Source organism: Podarcis raffonei, chromosome 4 (assembly GCF_027172205.1).
Source record: "Podarcis raffonei isolate rPodRaf1 chromosome 4, rPodRaf1.pri, whole genome shotgun sequence".
Taxonomy (NCBI): Eukaryota; Metazoa; Chordata; class Lepidosauria; order Squamata; family Lacertidae; genus Podarcis; species Podarcis raffonei.
Window position 1 is genome coordinate 83,950,361 of NC_070605.1, and position 18,365 is coordinate 83,968,725.

Genomic DNA, 18,365 nt, shown 5'->3' on the forward strand with positions numbered 1-18,365 from the left:
TCTAGTCCAACCTCCTGCAATGCAGAAATATGCAGCTGTCCTATATGGGGATTGAACTTGCCACTTAAAACTAAAGCATCCATGACAGATGGCTTTCCAACCTCTGCTTTGAAACCTCCAAGAAAGGAGAGCCCACTACCTCTTGTGGGAGTTCGTTCCACAGTCAAACAGCTCTTGCTGTCAGAAAGATATTCCTGATTTTTTGGGGGGGGGATTGTACACATGGGCGTAGGCAGGAGTTATGAGGGGGGGAGGACACCTGCCTGTCATCATTGCCTGTCTGGCTCTGTCCAGCAGATTCAGAATAAAATGTCCTAATAACTGTTCTTTTAAATTACAGTCGTACCTTGGTTTGTGAAACACATTGCGACTCGAACGTTTTGGCTCCCAAATGCTGCAAACCCGGAAGTGAGTGTTCCAGTTTGCGAACGTTCTTCGGAAGCCGAACGTTCAGCAAGACTTCTGCGGCTTCCGATTGAGTGCAGAAAGCTCCAGCAGCCAATTGGAAGCCACGCCTTGGTTTTCGAATGTTTTTGGAAGTTGAACGGACTTCCGGAACGGATTCCGTTCAAAAACCAAGGTATGGCTGTACTTTCTTTTGACCCCAAGTGCTCAGAAATATCTTGAAAAAAATTCTACTTGTAGTTAAGTATTTTTATTTATGATTTAGGGGGAGCAGCTGTCCCCTTGTTCCCTGGCTCCACCCATAATTCTACACCATCTAGGAGGTCCCCACCCCAATGATTGATGCAAGAAACAGTGGTAGCACTTCTGCTTTAGAATCATAGAGCTGGAAGGGACCTTGAGGATCATCTAGCCCAGGCATAAGCAAACTCAGCCCTCCAGATGTTTTGGGACTACAACTCCCATCATCCCAAGCTAACAGGACCAGTGGTCAGGGATGATGGGAATTGTAGTCCCAAAAACATCTGGAGGGCCGAGTTTACCTGTGCCTTATGTAGTCCAACACCCTGCAATGAAGGAATATACAGCTGTCCCATACAGGGATTGATCCTGCAACCTTGGCATTATCAGCACCATGCTCCAACTCAGGGGTCAGCAACTTTTCTCAGCTGTGGGCCGGTCCACCATCCCCCAGACCATGTGGTGGGCTGGACTATATTTCTGGGGGGGCGGGGGAAATGAACAAATTCCTATGCCCCACAAAGAACCCAGAGATGCATTTGAAATAAAAGGACACATTCTACTCATGTAAAAACACACTGATTCCCGGACCACCCGCGGGCCAGATTGAGAAGGCAATTGGGCCGGATCAGGCCCCCGGGCCTTAGGTTGCCTACCCCTGCTCTAACCAGCTGAGCTATCCCCACCTCCCCACGTGACAGCTGTTAAAGTTAAAGGGACCCCTGACCATTAGGTCCAGTCGTGGCTGACTCTGGGGTTGTGGCGCTTATCTCGCTTTATTGGCCGAGGGAGCCGGCGTACAGCTTCCGGGTCATGTGACCAGCATGACTAATTCGCTTCTGGCAAGCCAGAGCAGCGCACGGAAATGCTGTTTACCTTCCCACTGGAGCGGTACCTATTTATCTACTTGCACTTTGACGTGCTTTCGAACTGCTAGGTTGGCAGGAGCAGGGACCAAGCAATGGGAGCTCACCCCGTCACGGGGATTTGAACTGCCAACCTTCTGATCAGCAAGTCCTAGGCTCTGTGGTTTAACCCACAGCGCCACCTGCGTCCCTGTGACAGCTGTTAGTTAGGTCCTTTTTGGACTTCTCCTCTGGTTTCGTTTCTGGGATGTTCTGTATAGAAGAAGTAGATCAGAAGTAGATCAGGAGTAGATCAGGAGTAGATCCCTAGTTAACAGGACCAGTGGTCAGGGATGATGGGAATTGTAGTCTCGAAACATCTGGAGGGCCGGAGTTTGCATATGCCTGGAGTAGATCCACTTACTGTCTGAACCAGAGTTTAGTTTCAGGGAGCCATTTTGACTCTCTGTGCCTAGGCCGAAGGCTGGGAGAGCATAAAGTTGCTGGGGAGCTCTAATAGTGGCACAAAACAGATGCTTAGATAAGGTCTCCCTCCAGTCATTCCAAATAAAACAAGGGAGAAAGTGTATCTCTGTGACTCATTCAAACCTGTTCTGGAACAACACTAGACTTTTGTTTATTTGGGAATGGAATACTGAGCCATTAGGCTAATAGGCTCTTGAGTGGTATTTTATGATCTAGCCAACACTTGTACCATTTTGTAAATGAATGGGACGTTGTACTGCCTGACCAAAAACTGCTGAATTTCCCTTTATAAAAGAAAGGAGAAGCAGTCTGAATCCTAAAGGTATTTTATTATTGGACATTGTCTTCCAGTAAGAACTATCTCTTGGTTTAAGCAGAATTTGGAGCAGGGGGAAAGGTCTCCTAATACTTTGGTATGTAGGTTTTAAAATATTTTTCATTCTGTAAGTTAGCACAAATATGCAAAGTTTAAAATAACCCCTATCTTGCAAGTCTGAGTCTTAGGGAGTTGCCTAGATAAATGATAACTACTTGTACAATTCCTTTAAAAGCGCAGCAGGATGAGACACTAATAAACTTTTTGGACTACAATGTAATTTTAATGGGAGACATGAATGGAGTGGTCTCTACAAATATGGACAAAGCACAAAAACAGGTGATCTCCAAGGATGGGAGATTACCTAAGACATTTTTTGAAATGACTGACAATATGAACCTGATTGACATTTGGAGAACAAGGAACCCTCTCGAGAGAGAGGGAACCTTTTTCTCTGAAGCAAAAATGACATGGACGAGAATCGACCAAATATGGATAACTAGTGGGATGGCAGCAAAGGTCAAGAAAGTGGAAATCTGCCCAAAGACTTGCTCCGACCATAACGCTGTAAAGATGGAAATGAACCCAACAACAGCTGGCTCCTTCAGATGGAGGATGAATGACTCCCTATTTAGAGATGAAGAGGTATATAAAAAGGCCCAGAAGGCGGTTAAGGACTACTTTGAGATCAATCTGAGAACAGAAGTGGAAAAAAGAATAGTTTGGGACGCAAGCAAAGCTGTCATGAGAGGATTTTTAATACAACAGAATGCCGTAAAAAGGAAGAGACAGAATGAGAGAAAGGATAAGATCATGGAAAAGATAAAAGAAGGAGAAAAAAGATTGAGATCTAAACCAAAGTCTCATGAAATTTTGAGAGAAATCAAGTTTCATCAGAGACAATACATGGAATTGATGAATCAAGAGATAGAATGGAAAATAAAACAAATGAGACAAAAGACATTCGAATCGGCAGATAAATGTGGGAAACTTTTGGCATGGCAATTGAAGAAGAGACAAAAACAGAATACGGTTACCAACTTAGAAGTTGAGGGAAAGAACGTTTATAAACCAAATGAGATTAGAAACTGTTTTCAGAGCTATTTCAGGAGACTCTATGCACAAGGGCCGGTGAACGAAAAAGAAATTGAAGAATTTCTTAAAAAATATGGATTACAAAAAATCTCGGTACAAAGTAGAGTGATTTTGAATCAGAAGATAACGGATCAAGAAATTGAGGGAGCCATTCAAAATATGCAATTGGGAAAATCTCCAGGACCGGATGGACTGACCTCCAGATACTACAAAGTTTTGAAAGAATGGCTTATGCAACCGTTGAAGGAGGTCTGTAACGAAATTTTGGAGGGGAAGAAGGCACCTGAATCGTGGAAAGAAGCCTATATTACACTTATACCAAAGACAGAGACCGAGAAGAATCAGGTCAAGAACTACCGCCCTATATCATTACTCAATGTGGATTACAAAATTTTTGCAGACATTTTGGCAAAAAGATTGAAAAGAGTTTTGGTGGGGGAGATTCATAAAGACCAAGCGGGCTTTCTTCCAGGAAGACATTTGTCAGACAATGTGAGAAATATAATAGACATTATGGAGTTACTGGAAGTTAATATTAATACTAAGGCAGTATTAATATTTGTGGATGCGGAGAAAGCCTTTGACAATATTTCTTGGAGTTTTATGAAAAAGAATCTCCAAGGGATGGGGGTAGGCCAAGGTTTTGAGAATGGTATAAGTGCAATTTATTCTGAGCAAAAAGCAAAATTGATTGTAAATAATGTGGTTACAGAAGAATTTGCTATTGAAAAAGGGACACGACAGGGATGCCCAATATCCCCACTACTTTTTATATCTGTCCTGGAGGTTTTACTAAACATGATTAGAGAGGACCAGCTGGTTAAAGGGATTCAGGTCGGAGCTAAACAGTACAAATTGAGAGCATTTGCAGATGATTTAGTTTTAACTTTACAAGAGCCAGACACTAGTACGAAAAGAGTTTTAGAACTAATACAAGCATTTGGTCAAGTAGCAGGTTTTAAGTTGAACAAACAGAAAACGAAAGTACTGGACAAAAATTTAACAGCTGTTGAAAGGGAAAAGTTTCAGAGTGAAACGGGGTTAATGGTAGCAAAGAAGGTGAAATACCTGGGGATTAATTTGACATCTAAGAATGTGAATTTATTTAAAGATAACTATGAGAAATGCTGGTCAGAAATTAAGAAAGATCTAGAAGTATGGTCAAATTTGAGACTTTCCTTGTTAGGCCGTATTGCTGTTATTAAGATGAATGTCTTGCCTAGAATGTTGTTTTTATTTCAAACATTGCAGATTTTAGACAAAATGGAATGTTTCAAGAAGGGGCAAAAAGACATATCTAGATTTGTCTGGCAGGGCAAAAAGCCCAGAATAAAATTTAAGATATTAACTGATGCAAAAGAAAGAGGGGGGTTTGCCCTGCCGGACTTAAAGTTGTACTATGAATCAGCGGCGTTTTGCTGGCTGAAAAGCTGGCTGCTTCTTGAAAACACAGACATTTTGGATTTGGAAGGGTTTAATAACAGATTTGGCTGGCATGCATATATATGGTACGACAAGGTAAAAATTCATCAAGGTTTCAAGAACCATATTGTTAGGAAAGCATTGTATAAGGTTTGGATTCGATATAAAGATTTGTTGGAAAACAAAACCCCCAGGTGGCTGTCACCAATGGAGGCTAAGGAAGTGAAAAAACTTAATATGGAATCCAAATGGCCAAAGTACTGGGAAATTATAGAACAGGAGGAGGGAAAAGTGAAATTGCAGAGCTATGAGAAACTGAAGTCAAAAGTAAGAGACTGGCTTCATTACTATCAGATAAATGAAGTCTTCAAACAGGACAGGAAAATTGGCTTCCAGGTGGAGAGGTCAAAATTAGAAACAGAGCTATTGGAACCCAATACTAAGAACTTGTCAAGAATGTATAACCTGCTGTTGAAATGGAATACACAGGATGAGACGGTTAAATCAGCTATGATTAAATGGGCACAAGACATTGGTCATAACATTATGTTTGCTGACTGGGAACAGTTATGGACCACCGGTATAAAGTTTACGGCATGTAATGCCTTGAGAGAGAACATTATGAAAATGATTTATAGGTGGTACATGACCCCAGTCAAGCTTGCAAAAATTTACCATATGCCCGATAATAAATGTTGGAAATGTAAGGAAACTGAAGGTACTTTCTACCACCTTTGGTGGACGTGCCCAAGGATCAAGGTATTCTGGGAAATGATTTATAATGAAATGAAAAAGGTGCTTAAATGCACGTTCGTGAAGAAACCAGAAGCCTTCCTCCTGGGCATGGTAGGCCAATTGGTGTCAAGGAAAGATAGGACGTTTTTTATGTACGCTACAACAGCAGCAAGAGTACTATTAGCGAAGTATTGGAAGACACAAGAACTACCTACACTGGAAGAATGGCAGACTAAGGTAATAGACTATATGGGACTGGCTGAGATGACCGGCAGAATCCGTGACCAAGGGAAAGAGACGGTGGAAGAAGATTGGAAGAAGTTTAAAATTTATCTTAAGAACTGTTGTAAAATTAATGAATGCTAAAATGTTTTGGGTAATGCAAAATAGAATTGCAGCGATTAGTAATTGGATATGAGAAATAAGATCTAAAGAAAGTATTATATTGAAATTAGGGGATGCTGAAAAGATCGATAACAGGGATGCAGAAAGGGGAGGTATGGGGAAGTCGCTGAAAGAAGGCTTAAGAAATGAAAGGTTAAGAAATTATACGTGTTTACGTGTTTGTATGTCTTGTATTGTGTTGTATTGTTTTGTATTATGTGTGGAAAAAACCAATAAAAATTTAAAAAAAAAAAAAGCGCAGCAGGAAGCATATTCACATGAATTTCAACAAACTTCCTCCTCCACCTCTTTTTCAAACATTCTCCCACTTTGATCCTCTATCTCCAAGTACACTTTTGGATATGTGTTCCTTCAAGGGCCAAAGTTGAGGTGAGGAAACAGCTGCAGTCCCTCCTAGACTTTTTGTTCCTTTACTGCCAGTGCATATTTACTCAGATGTAAGGCCCATTTCAGGGATGAGGGTGGCGCTGTGGTCTAAACCACAGAGCCTAGGGCTTGCTGATCAGAAGGTGGCGGTTCAAATCCTCGTGACGAGGTGAGCTCCCGTTGCTCGGTCCCTGCTCCTGCCAACCTAGTAGTTCGAAAACACGTCAAAGTGCAGGTAGATAAATAGGTACTGCTCCGGTGGGAAGGTAAACGGTGTTTCCATGTGCTGCTCTGGTTTGCCAGAAGCGGTTTAGTCATGCTAGCCATATGACCAGCTCCCTCGGCCAATAAAGCGAGATGAGCGCCGCAATCCCAGAATCGTCTGCTACTGGACCTAAGGTCAGGGGTCCCTTTACCTTTAAGCCCCATTTCACCCAATAGTGCGTACTCTCTAGTAACTACGCTTCAAATTGCTAACACCCCTTTCAGAAGTTCTCCCTCCAAACTCCCTTCTCTGCAATACCTAAACTCTAAAGCAATGGCTCCCTCTTGTGTTCATAGATAACAATAGCATTGCCCATGAGTTGCATTGTTTGCTTCTTGTCAGCATTCAATTCCTTTTCTATTTCCAGTCCAAACTCGGCTCAGCCAGCTTCCTCTGTTTTCCTAACAAACCCCACCCTCAAATTCAAGATATGAATTGTCTTCATTTTCTCAACAGTTGTTTCCATGTGAAGACTGAGGAACTTGCATGTTCTATGTGTTGTAGAGAGTTTCATAGTAGGGTATTTTCCCCCCACTTCCAGGCAAGAACTATAGAGCTTTGGATCAAGAGTATAATATTCATTTTTTGAAAGAGTTGTACAGTGGTACCTCGGGTTAAGAACTTAATTCGTTCTGGAGGTCCATACTTAACCTGAAACTGTTCTTAACCTGAAGACCACTTTAGCTAATGGGGCCTCCTCCTGCTGCTGCGCCGCCAGAGCATGATTTCTGTTCTCATCCTGAAGCAAAGTTCTTAACCTGAGGTACTATTTCTGGGTTAGCGGAGTCTGTAACCTGAAGCATATGTAACCTGAAGCGTATGTAACCCGAGGTACCATTGTATTATTCTGTCTTTCAAACCTTTCATAGATGTTTTTCATCTGGCTAGCATAGCCTGGATTGTTGCTTTGACATTTTAATGGCGTCTATTAAATTATGATTTAGATAATGCTACATTTTTTGGTGGCCAAGTAAGCTGTATTACATTTGCAAAGTTATCCAGTATGCTCCAGGTAAGTGCTTGCAAGGGTTTATTCAGTTCTTTGTTATTGTTTTCCATCAGCTAGTTAACCATTACGGATTATTTAAATTTTCCTCTATTATTTAAGTGGCATTTACATACCACTTAATCACTAGCCTTTCTAAGTGGTAGACATAAAAAATAAACCATACCGAAAATAAAACCAATAAAAATAAAAAAATAAAATAAAACCTGCGACTGAACAATTTATCTTATTTATTTTGTTCCCACATATTGCCACGAGCACTTTCGCATCATCCTTCTGAGGATGAGGGGGTTTGTATGAACCCAGTCAATCAATGTATTATGTAAATGCTTCTAGACAAAGATTGTCAGGACAATCTCTGCCCCCCCCTGCCAACACACATTTTAAAATCTTCGTTTGATGATCACCCACCCACATGAGTCTACTAGTTTTCACAGCCCTATCTGTCAAGTACTGCAAGCTTCTCTGAGCAAGAAAATCAGATCCCTGAAAAGGACCTTAGAATCATATTCATACCAGGGGGCGGTCTGGTGTGGAGGACTCCCTGGTCCTGAATGGGGTAACTGTGCCCCTGAAGGACCAGGTGCGCAGCCTGGGAGTCATTTTGGACTCGCAGCTGTCCATGGAGGTGCAGGTCAATTCTGTATCCAGGGCAGCTGTCTACCAGCTCCACCTGGTACGCAGGCTGAGACCCTACCTGCCTGCGGACTGTCTCGCCAGAGTGGTGCATGCTCTAGTTATCTCCCGCTTGGACTACTACAATGCGCTCTACGTGGGGCTACCTTTGAAGGTGACCCGGAAACTACAACTAATCCAGAATGCGGCAGCTAGACTGGTGACTGGGGGCAGCCGCCGAGACCACATAACACCGGTCTTGAAAGACCTACATTGGCTCCCAGTACGTTTCCGACCACAATTCAAAGTGTTGGTGCTGACCTTTAAAGACCTAAACGGCCTTGGCCCAGTATACCTGAAGGAGCGTCTCCACCCCCATCGTTCTGCCCAGACACTGAGGTCCAGCTCCGAGGGCCTTCTGGCAGTTCCCTCATTGCGAGAAGCAAAGCTACAGGGAACCAGGCAGAGGGCCTTCTTGGTAGTGGCGCCCGCCCTGCAGAATGCCCTTCCATCAGATGTCAAATAGAGAAACAACTATCTGACATTCAGAAGACATCTTAAGGCAGCCCTGTTCAGGGAAGTTTTTAATGTGTGACATCTTAGTGTATTTTTTTGTCTTTGTGGAAGCTGCCCAGAGTGGCCGGGGAAACCCAGCCAGATGGGCAGGGCTCAAATAAATTATTATTATTATTATTATTATTATTATTACTACTACTATTATTAACAGCGGCATGGCTTGTATAGGCTTCCTTCACTCTTGCTAGAACTTGTGCTAGCAGAGTACTCTGCAAACTGGACTGTGAAGGTGTATCCATTTATCCTCCACAAGGTGGTTTTGGCACAGGAATAAAAGTTCCCAACGATTCTGTTAAAAGGACGGAGAGTGCTTAGACTGGTCCCTGGTGCCTCTGCATTTAATTAATAATACCAAAATAATGGTTTCCTGCATCCCTCCAGGGACAACTTCTGTTATGAGTGGCGAAAGCAATAAATTCCTTATCAATTATTCAGGTACGTCTGGAAACCTTTTAAGCATTGAAAGGAGGCGCTTATTACCCTGAAGCTCCAGATGCTCCATCTTTATTATTATTTATTGGGTTTATGCGCTGACCTTGACCGTAAGGTCCCAGGGCGGGTTACAACAATAGAAAAATGCAATATTAAAATTGGTTAGAACGATCTACGTTCAGAAGACTAGGGCGAGTCATATATATGCAGAATCAAAGGCCAGAGGTTACTGACTCAGTTTGGAGGGCAAATCTGCGTAAATGGTGAAGGGATCACCGGGAGCGTTGGGATGCACCAAAAGAGGTGGCCTGATGGGTTCAAACAGGGCTGAATGTCTGCCTTAAGGGCAGAAATGTCTCCGCCTGCTTGCCCAGACCCTGCTAGAATGTGGAAAACACAAGACATGAGCAATGTTTTAGTCAAACGAGCCAAGATCACGAACCAGATCCTTCTCCCTTTCCCAAGGTTCATATGTTCAGTGTGGTTTCTCTTCAATAGTTTTACACTGAGACACAAGCTGAGGAGTAGCTAAACTTTTCTGATTCATTGCAGTTATCTGGGTTGAAGTGTGTATGCTCAACTTGTGAAAGTGTAAAGGTAAAGGGACCCCTGACCATTAGGTTCAGTCGTGGCCAACTCTGGGGTTGTGGCACTCATCTCGCTTTATTGGCCGAGGGAGCCGGCGTACAGCTTCCGGGTCATGTGGCCAGCATGACTAAGCCGCTTCTGGTGAACCAAAGCAGTGCACGGAAACGCTGTTTACCTTCCCGCCAGAGCGGTACCTATTTATCTACTTGCACTTTGACATGCTTCCGAACTGCTAGGTTGGCAGGAGCAGGGACCGAGCAACGGGAGGATTCGAACCGCCGACCTTCTGATCAGCAAGTCCTAGGCTCTGTGGTTTAACCCACAGCACAACCCGTGTGTGAAAGTGTATGCTGTGGCTAATTTGTAAAAGTGGCCATAGTGCTCGAAACTGCATTCAAAAAGACTTTGGCATCAACTATTCTACACCATTTTGATCATTATTCGGTTTAGAAATCTGGGAAGAGTCACGGTTCCTGATTAATATTTCAAAATAATATTATTTTGGGAGATGTAATATCTCTGTATCTGTTGGAGGAAGTCTGCTTTGAATGGTTGTGTTAATTATTTAAAGCTGCCCTAGAGGTTTTTACCAAATAGTGGGAAAGAAATGTTTGAAATAATATAATGAAAATGAAGGTGTGCAGGTTTCCCCTACTCCTTAGCTGAAAAAGAAATCCCAGGGCAGCTTACAAAGATCAGAAATGAGACAATCTAACAAGGACACAACACAAAAGGAAGATGGGTGGGGAGGCAGGAGAGGAAAAGAAAGCAAACTCTTTAATAGTTATTAGTTACAGAGTTGAGCAGGTTGTCCTTCAACTGGTTATGGAGCTAGATTTAAGCACAATTGAATATATACTGCTTCCTTTCTCTCTGATGGCCTCATGCACTGCAGCAGAATGTCAAGACAGCACTAAAAATCTAGAGTCCAATGCTCCTTACCTTTCCCACCAGTAGCAGGGTGACTCGTGCAACCTCAGCACCAGAAAAGGGCTGTTGTCCAAGCACAGTCCCTGGCATCTGCAGGAAGGAGATGGAAGAATCTGAAACCCTGGAAAAGCACTGCCAGACATTATGGACTAAGAACTGGATCCAGCTGGAGGACCATATCCAAAATTGGTCCACCCTCCACAGGCCACAGTGGGTGGGGCTGCCCACTTGCCATCACCTGCCACCAGGTGCTTCAAAGTTCAGTCCTTGACTTCGCAGCCCTGGCTTGAAATCGTGATTCTCTTATCTATGGATTCTCTTATCTCTAATCATAGCTCTGTGGGACCACAGTGTTAAGAATGAAGACAAGCCCCTGCCTATTGTGTTTTACTGTGAAAAACAAGACAGAGTCCTATCACCAGTCTCAATGTGAAACACCACTAAAGTAAGAGAGAAGCCTATTAAAAACTAAATCCAAAAAACACACAAGCTCCATCAGCTTGGTGCTAATAGGCAGCATGGCACCTGGTAGGTGATCTACATTTTACACCATGCAACAGAGGGAAAGTGTCAGGCTTCGGGAAATCAGCTTCCTCCCTTGTGGCACTAAATAAGAAGATCAAACACAAAAGAAACGTCTTTCCAGTTGCATTCTTTAATAATCACAGTGAGAGACACAAGAACACGTCTCCCAAGAAATGGCGGTGCTCCCAGTTAAGGCTTACTCCCCCCTCTTTCCGTATTAATCTATGTCGCTCCTATGCCTTGTAATCTGAGCTTCATATTCTGAGACTTTCTGAGCTCTTCTTGACCTTGGGGAGGGTGGTGGAGGAATGCTGTCCAACGACTGTGAATCTGTTAACCCTCTCTCTTCCAGTGTTTCTTCTCGTAGCTGTTCCCCATCCAGTATTTCCCAGCTTCTGCCTTCTGAACTATGCCCCTATGCAAACCACTGCTCCAAATCTATACTGTTTTCCTGCTCCTGGGAACATTCAGGATGGGGGGGGCCTCCCACCGTTCTTCCTCAGTGCAGCCCTCCCCAGCACGGTCCCTGAGAGAAAGGGATGAATGATATACTGAACACTGAAAAGACCCATTTGGAATAGAGCTTACCATTAATTGTCCACTGGCGAATGCAAACATCCCCACCCCAAAAGTGCTCAGCACTGTGTTCTATGAACAGAAATGAAAGTGCACCAAATGTTCCACAATACTTCCCTGAGGCAGGATTGTGGCCTAGATGGTTTTGGGCTTACTATATCAGCAAATAAGGAATGGGCGCACACACCCAGCTTTCGTCCACTTCGTTGCAAATCTTGTTAGGAAGTTGTGCTTAAAAGCAATGGCTTAAATCTCCCAAGTAAACAAGGAATTAGCCAAGAAGGACTATCTCCTTTGGTTCTACCTAGTGGATATTCTGCCTTTGGACTATGCATACGCGAAGAAATGATGTCACGCAGTGGTCATAGCTCTCCCTGTTTCCTTTGGTGAAGCAGAAAGTAAAATAAAAATTAGAAACACCAATATAGCAGCAGATCAGTAGTTACAAATTTAAAAGCCACGTTGCTCACTCCCAGAATGCTTTCTTCTAAGCTTCACTGTCTCCCACCCCCTTATTGTGTTATGGAAGTGCATTTCTTTATTGCTTTAAATAATACTTAATAAGCCGGTACTTGTTCAGCCCTTTAATCTTGGAAAGTGCTTTACAAACAGACTCTGATTAACTGTAGACCAGATCCTGGCAGCTTCCCAGAAACATGGAAATTTTGATGGGAAGTGCCTAGAGAGAAAGATGTGCTTGTCCATTGTGCTTTGGCTCCAGCAGGGGTGAATCTACCAGCTTCCCCAGGAATTTCATTTCTGCCTAATAAATACTAAGCTGACATTTATGGCCCGGGTTTCAGCTGCTGACGTCAAGAAGCTGTACCCTGGGAAGCCAAGGAACCTCCATCTTGGCGCTGTGTTCAGTGCATCACTAACACGACACCGGAATGCTTCATCCGAGATGAAATATTCATCGCCTTGCTAAGGTTATGCAAGCCTTGTTTGGATGTAATGAAACTAGTTGGACTTTTTTTTTGCGGGCTGAAAAATTCATAAAGATTTCAAACAGTTGGTTAAACCTTTTGCTAATCCCGTGTAGTTGGTCCCCAGCAAGAATGTAATTCTGTAAAAGCCATACCCTTCTTTCCCTTCAGAATAATTGAAATGAAGGGAAAATGCCGCATCAGGCCTCAAATGTGCATCCTTTAAATAGATGCCCCAGTCTGCTTCTTAGTAAACTTTTATTACCAAGCTTACCTGTAGTGGTTCTAGGGGTTGCTCGTGCATAAATCGGCGCCACACCTTCCTGGGTTACCTGGGTGAACTCTTTCTGTCCGGACAGCCACTCACCTGTGGCTGTCTCAATCGCTGGCAGAATCCGTCAGTGGGCGTTTCTTGAACTTCTTCCAGCAAAGAAGCTCTTTGATGCCTAGTCGCCGCCTACTCTCCCTGCGCGGAAGCCTTCTGCGCAGGGAGGGTGTGGGCAGTGGAGGACCCGTGCTCTCCCCGCTGGTCTCCGGCGAGGAGTCATGGAGCCACCTCGCCGATTCCCCCATCTGCCCCCCTTCTCCACTGGTGCTACGCTGATTTCCTTCCCCAGAAGATGGGCTGCTTCTCTCCCTCCCGGGACGCTCTCCGGAATCCCTCTGGAGCCCTCCCTCTCCCTCTGGCTCCGACGGCAGTTCCCTGACATTACCCAAGAAACAAAACAAAAAAACCACGAAGCCCCCACACAACTGTTGTTGTTTAGTTGTTTAGTCGTGTCCAACTCTTCGTGACCCCATGGACCAGAGCACGCCAGGCACTCCTGTCTTCCATTGCCTCCCGCAGTTTGGTCAAACTCATGCTGGTAGCTTCGAGAACATTATCCAACCATCTTGTCCTCTGTCGTCCCCTTCTCCTTGTGCCCTCCATCTTTCCCAACATCAGGGTCTTTTCCAGGGAGTCGAGTCTTCTCATGAGGTGGCCAAAGTACTGGAGCCTCAGCTTCACGATCTGTCCTTCCAGTGAGCACTCAGGGCTGATTTCCCTAAGAATGGAGAGGTTTGATCTTCTTGCAGTCCATGGGACTCTCAAGAGTCTCCTCCAACACCATAATTCAAAAGCATCAATTCTTCGGCGATCAGCCTTCTTTATGGTCCAGCTCTCACTTCCATACATCACTACTGGGAAAACCATAGCTTTAACTATACGGACCTTTGTTGGGAAGGTGATGTCTCTGCTTTTTAAGATGCTGTCTAGATTTGTCATTGCTTTCCTCCCAAGAAGCAGGCGTCTTTTAATTTCATGACTGCTGTCACCATCTGCAGTGATCATGGAGCCCAAGAAAGTAAAATCTCTCCATTTCTGCCTCCATTTCTTCCCCTTCTATTTGCCAGGAGGTGATGGGACCAGTGGCCAGGATCTTCGTTTTTTTGATGTTGAGCTTCAGACCATATTTTGTGCTCTCCTCTTTCACCCTCATTTAAAGGTTCTTTAATTCCTCCACACAACTACATCAGGTCAAAGCTGGCTACATAACTCACCTGAGCCTCCAGCCTGAAGTAGCGAGCCATGACACACCCTCAGAAAAGGCATTCATTTGAAACGGGGACCATCCCAGAGAAAGCAACTGAGGATTGCAACCTTCATATGCTTCAGTGCTTTAATCGCCTCTCCAAACGCCTGAATTTATGTCTGTGCACTCATGGCTTCTAAGCCTCAGCAAATTTCTTATACAGGGCGGAAAAAAAGTGCAAACGTTTCTGTGATATACTGGTGGTATATATACTGCTGCCTTGGTGTTTTGTTATTTTTTTATGCATTTCATCCATATCGCTGTTCATCATTAGTGAGATGGGGAAGTGTGTAGAGAAAGCACGCGAAGAAAGAAAGCCTGCTGCAATTGAAGAATTTAACTACTGGCTACCTGCCCCGTAGCTACGGTGCTGCAACAGGGCATTCTGGTTAAACTCCCAGCAGAGCCTTTGGTCTTCACTGGAACTAAAAGAGACATTTATGAACATTTTGTACAGCAGGGAGATTAATCCCCTGACACAGGTCATTGCTCAAATGAGGTCAATTGCCTGGTGGCATCCTTTATAATTTGTGAGCCCCCCAAAAAGGACCCAATAGCCAGGGGAGCTGCCTTCTACATAGACTTGTGTATAGCAGAATTTTTTAATTCTAGGCCAAGCTGACTTAAAAAACAGACCCGTTTAGCTTCTTTTGCCTTAGAGCCAATCGTCAGTTAAACAAATGGTTGCCTTGGCCATGAAGATAGGAGTTTAGAAATTTCTACAGACCTGAACACTTCCGAGGAAATGGGCGCTCCATCTTTTAACTGAGCTGAAACTTCAGTTCCAGGAATATGTATATTCGCTAAGCTGACATATTCTGGATGGGGTGTTCCTTTGGCCACAGTCCTTCCAATAACTGTGCAATAACTGGCCTGCATGAGAGTCTCAAACTCAGGGCTCAGCCTGTGATGCCTAGATCTCCCAAATGCAAAAAGATCATCCACCTGCAGTGGCCTGCAGTGCAGTGCTTTCACCCTAAATTATCTGGTAAAAGTTCATATATTCAGTACAGCATGAGACACTTAATATCTGGGTTGTGGGTTTGAGTCCCACATTGGGCAAAAGGGGGTTGGACTAGATGATCCTTGTGGTCCCTTCCAATTCTACAGCTCTATGATTCTATGATAATGCAGGAGAAACGGTTTCAGAGACAAGATCTCTCAAGCCAATTTACACAAGCATGCCAACAGATTAAAACAAAACCAAGTATTTTGTCATTCTCAATTTGACTATAACTGATTCTGACATGTCTCATGTGTTGCTAAAGTATGATTGGCAGCTTAACTTTTCACACAATTGTCTGGGAACCCCGTCTTAAAGCTATGAAGGGGTTTGCCACCACTTCAGATTCTGAGTCTGAATTTGTGAAAAGCCATTATATGAAATAGTAAAGGAATACCTTTCCACCTAAGACTTTTCCCCAAAGACAAACCAGCATGCCTTCCTTTTCAACTTCCCTAACAAGGTTAGAGCCTGCTTTGAAACTTGTTCCATCTTTCTCAGCTTTCTAAGCTGCTAAGAGGCCAACATGAAGTCACTTTCCTGTTTTTTAGAGTAGCTTTAAAAAAAAAAAGTGCACAAACCCCATTGTAAGACAAGGCAGAGAAAGAACTGAATAAATATTTGAGCACATGACTGTGCAGGTGCTTGAAACACAAAAGAAAACTTCTTTCAAATGAGGAGAGGCCAGAATTTGCATTCAATATAGATCCAGATGTGTGTGTCTGTTACACAGTGAAGCAAAATGGAGAAAGCCTGTCCAATCTGTATGCAATTTTAGCATCATTGGCTTTTTTTAAAAAAACAACAACTGTTTATATTGTGTAGATAGAAACCCTTCAACAACTGTACCAATTAAAGAACAGTTGGGGTCTTGACCAGCAAATAAAATTACAGTACAGTAGTACCTCGGGTTAAGTACTCACCGTATTTTTTGCACCATAACACTCACTTTTTTCCTCCTAGAAAGTAAGGGGAAATGTCTGTGCGTGTTATGGAGGAAATGCCTACGGGTGGCATGCCTACGGATTTTCCTCCTCTAAAAACTACGTGCGTGTTATGGTCGGGTGCGTGTTATAGAGCGAAAAATACGGTAATTGGTTCCGGAGGTCCGTACTTAACCTGAAACTGTTCTTAACCTGAAGTACCACTTTAGCTAATGGGGCCTCCTGCTGCTGCGCTGCTGCTGGAGCCCAATTTCTGTTCTTATCCTGAAGCAAAGTTCTTAACCTGAAGCACTATTTCTGGCTTAGTGGAGTGTGTAACCTGAAGCGTATGTAACCTGAAGCGTATGTAACCCGAGGTACCACTGTACACACTTTCACAGGCCTGAGTATAGAAGAATGTTTTTGCCTGGCGCCCGCAGACATGTAATGATGGGGCCAGGCAAGCCTCTTTGGGGAGAGCATTCCACAATGGAGTAGGGCAATCCACTCATTGCGAAAACAAGCTCTAGTCCCACCTTAACTAGTGTGCTTAGTGGGGCAGGCTGGATGGCGCCCACAGCTCTGTCCTCCAGTACCTTGCTGCCCAAGGCGGCCATCTCACTCTGCCCAATGGCAGGGCTGGCCCTGATATCCAAAGGAGGAGGCTCCTACCCTGCTATTAAAGAGTTCAGCAAGTACAGTTTGCATGGCAAGCAACTCCTGCTGAATTTCTGTCTTTTACACAGCTGTTAAAAGTGAAGGAGTCCATCATCTTCTGACTCCGGCCAACCTATATTTAAGTCCTATGTTTAAAAAATTAGGCATTATTTCCTATTCTGTTATGAGGTCGGGTTTTGCTTTCCTGTAGGATTATGTGTCTGCCACGATTCTTCAGACATGCAAAAACAAAACAAAACACCAAGGGAATGTGGAACTGGGCTGAAAGATGAATTTTCCGAGAAGGTGAGCTGTCTTTTTCTACAACACTCTTCATGCCTCTAGTCCATAGGGCTGCTATGATCAATGTCTGCTCAACGATCCAAAGCCAGAGAGAATTCCCTGTGAGTTGGATGGGGCTGCACAATTTCTGAAGATTACACAACCCAGTTTTTCTTAGTGAATAATTTTAATTTTTAAATGATAGAATAAAAACTGCCTACCCACTACCCCTTTGTCTAAGCTTTCCTGTTCTCTTTTCTTGTCGCCTTATCTACCCACAATACAGGCTTGCTTCTACGCTCAGGATAATTTGTGAAAGAGATAAATTTGAATTTGGGACTGTGCATGGCATGGATCTGAGCACAGCGGACTTCAAACATCCATCTCTGCATCTAATTCCATATCGGAGTGACATGCGATTAGTGGGTTTTTTTCTTTAAAAAAAATGCCAGCCTTTGAGGAATCCATCTCTCCAGACAAGATAAAGTGCAGAGGAATCCTACCATGGAGATGAGGAGGGGCTGATAGATGTGATCCAAGAGATTTTAAAGTATCATATTTTTGCTATCATTTATGACCATCAAGAATAATGAAAGGGCCACCATATCCATATTATTGGGCTGGGGAGGGAGGTTTGAAATCCAGAATGGCACAGTCTATTGGAGGAAGATAGTGTCCACTTCCACAGATATGATATAGGGGACAGAATTTGATTTTTAAAAAATTAACATATCCAAATGATAATCTTCCTAAAACAATGTATTTTGCGAACGTTCCATAAAAATGCTTTTTAGTCCCTTGGACCTGGGCTAAGCATGTTGAAGGGAAGCATGTGGAGAAGGAGAAAGCAGGGCATTGCTTCCTTCCATGATGTGGGTGAGGGTCTGCTGTCATTTGACAGGGCCACAAAAAGTCATACTGGGGTCTATTGACCCCAATATATGTAGGGGATGGTACCCACAATATGCAAAATACTACTCCAAGACCCTACAAATCCCTCACCGCATTCAAAGCCCAATGGGTGTCAATCAACACAGACATAATAAGACAAAAACCAAAAAGTGAAGTAAAAAAAGATGGGAGTGCCTAAATGACTACCTCAAAAGTCAAGGTTCGAGGACAGAATTCTGGCTGAGTCTGGAATAACCTTGTGAAGTGAAAGGCTAAGATAG